At 61.4% G+C, this 2,630-nt stretch overlaps 1 protein-coding gene across 1 annotated transcript in view; it reads right to left on the reverse strand.

The window, feature by feature from the left end:
- Positions 1 to 2,630, reverse strand: part of EMIHUDRAFT_115493 (hypothetical protein) — a gene marked incomplete at both ends in the record, with an annotated part of 10,101 nt that overhangs the window by 4,215 nt on the left and 3,256 nt on the right. The gene's annotated exons all lie outside the window — the stretch shown is intronic.

Genomic DNA, 2,630 nt, shown 5'->3' on the forward strand with positions numbered 1-2,630 from the left:
GAAATGCCGTCCAGGACGGTGCAGGCCGCGCTGCTCGCGCGGCTCCACAAACACCACCACGTCTGTGCCTGAGCTGAAGAGCGCTGCGCTCACAGTGCGCACCAGGCACTTAGAGTTTTGGCGTGCTCGAGACTCGAGAGCTCGACACTGCTCTAGGAGTACAGGACAACTGCAATGATTGTGCTGAAAGTGATAAGAGTGCCGACATGTGTGCCGAGAGAGAACAAGCAAACGAGAATGTGATGGGGGGTCAGTCGGGAGCGTCGCCACATGTGAAGGTTGAGGTTTTCAGCAAAATTATAACGTCATACATGCGTAAGGGCTGCCTCACACGTCCAAGACGCCAGCCAGTCCGCTGTCCCCATCCGAGCAAGCTGTCGGGCATTTGCGCCGTGCGAGAAGCTGCCATTGGAAAGAGGAGAGAGGGATTGCGGAGGATGTGCTGGTTATGCCTAGTAGTTGACGACCGATGCTTCTTCTCCTCGATCCACCGCCGCACGGCACCTTCAGCAGCTGCTTCTTCCCACGGGTCGTGCCAGATCTCATCTTCCGTCAGCGCGCGCATTGTGCCGCCCGCTGCAAGCCACCCGCATGCGTCCGGTGTGAGTGAGTCTCGCAGACTCGCATGCCGAGTGTCCTGAGCAGTGCAGGTCTCTCCTCCTCCGGGCCGTCAGCGTCGCGGCCATTCCCGGTCCCGCGGCCGGCACTGAGGGCCGATTGCGGCCGGATGGTGGTTTCTTTGCCCAGGGCTGGCCTTCCCCCCAGGCTGGATCAGCTGAGCAAGGTTTGAGGAGAATCCTATAGTAGGATCTTCAGATATTTTGACGGATGACCGAAATCACCCCGTTTTCGCCCCACCCACCTATCTACCCCACGTCTGCTTCGTCGGCCGGCTCGCCTCGTACAAGTACTTCAACATGGACCAGGCTATTCTCAACGCGCTCGAGATATACGACAATTACAAGGAGGCAGGCAAGTTCGCTCCGAAGCCGCGCCCCGAGGATTTCGGCCCCGGAGACGGCCCGAAGTGACGCGGGCGATAGTCTCGCTGCGAGCAGCGGAGGAGAGGAACGCTGCTTTTAGGATGGTGTTTGAGTGAAAGAATGAAGAAAAACAGGCAAGAAGCAGAAACCGCGAAACGGGTTTTTCCTGCATCCCGTCATCTTGGGCCGACCTCGGCAGCCAATGCTCCCTTCGGGTGCTCTCAGCTATCATAGCTCTCGGCTGATCTCGGCTGATCTCGGCTGATCTTGGCTGATCTCGGCTGCGTCTCGGCAACTCAAGCAGCGCGGCGGCCGTTCCCCGCATGGTGGCATCTGACGGCGCGGCGGCGCTCCAAGGTGAGAGAGGCGAGTGGCGCTCGCGCGACACGGCGGAGGTGCCACCCGCCGTTGAGCGCAGACGCTTTGGTTGGCGCGGCGGCGGCGGAGCATGTGCTCAGGTCGATTTTGCGCCGGCGCTCGTGACGCTGCGCCGGCTCGGCCGGTGAGGGGGCGGGCACTCATTCGGATCCGAGCGTGCGCTGAGCAGGCACTGGCAGGGATGGACGTGAGTGAAAAAAACGCTGCTCGTTGCAAAAGACGCAGCATCGGCAGCGAGAGGAGCGCCACATCTGCGTCTGCGTAGACTCCGCCGTAGAGGTATAGCAGCGCGTACCGTGCCATGTCGACCCTCTCAATCGGTGTGCGCATGCGGCCGATTCGTGCGGCCAGGTGCGGAAAGGCGCGCCGAACCAGAGGCTGCAGGTCGGCGTCGCGCCACCGAAGCACGCGGACGCCCGGCTGCCGCCATGTGCGTAGGAATGCAGACCACTGTTTCTTCCACTTGTTCGACTGCTGCGCTGGGAGGAGCTGGTGCAGCAGTACGGTGCTATTGTCCGTGGGCGGTCGTTGGTGCTCCATGGCAATAGAAGAAAAACTCCGGGCGCGGCGGTGGTGCGTCGTGTGTGTGTGTCTGTGTGAATGCGACAAGGATAACACTTCGCGGTGTACATGTAGTTGAGCACCTGCCCCCGGCGGGTCCGCGAGCAGCGGCGCGTGACAGCCTGCGCGCCCTCGCAATCGCCGCCGCGGTCAGGCCACAACCCAATCCGGGCCACTCGTCCCGCAAAACCGCTCGCCGCCAACTGTGAGGAAGTCGTACTCGCATAGGCCCGTTCTGCTCCGCTCCACGTCAAAGACAAGCACGCTGAGCGGAACGGCCGGCAAGCCTCTGATTGTGCATCGTTGGAGTGATGAGTACATACCTGGAAAGCCTGGGCTCGTTGCGCACTGCTTTTGCACATTGAGGCCGCAGGGGCCTATGACGGTTGGCAATCCAGTCTGGATGGTAGTCTCAAGAAGGGCGCTACTGGCGTTAGGGAGGGAGGTGGACTCGTTGCTCATGGGCGACAGCGGCGCCGCTGGCTCGGCCCTCTGGTTGCTGCGCCTAGTCAGCGCGAGACGCGGATTGCGTTTTTGCCCATTTTCGGTCATCCGTCAAAATATCTGAAGATCTGACCGGGGGATTCTCCCCAAACCTTGCTCAGCTGATCCAGCACGGGCCGTAGGCCAGGCCTGGGCAAAGAAACCAGTACCTCATCAGGCTTCCCTGAGCGTCACAGCTCGGTGATCGCGCCGGCCGGACACCAC

Source organism: Emiliania huxleyi (assembly GCF_000372725.1).
Source record: "Emiliania huxleyi CCMP1516 unplaced genomic scaffold EMIHUscaffold_254, whole genome shotgun sequence".
Taxonomy (NCBI): domain Eukaryota; phylum Haptophyta; order Isochrysidales; family Noelaerhabdaceae; genus Emiliania; species Emiliania huxleyi.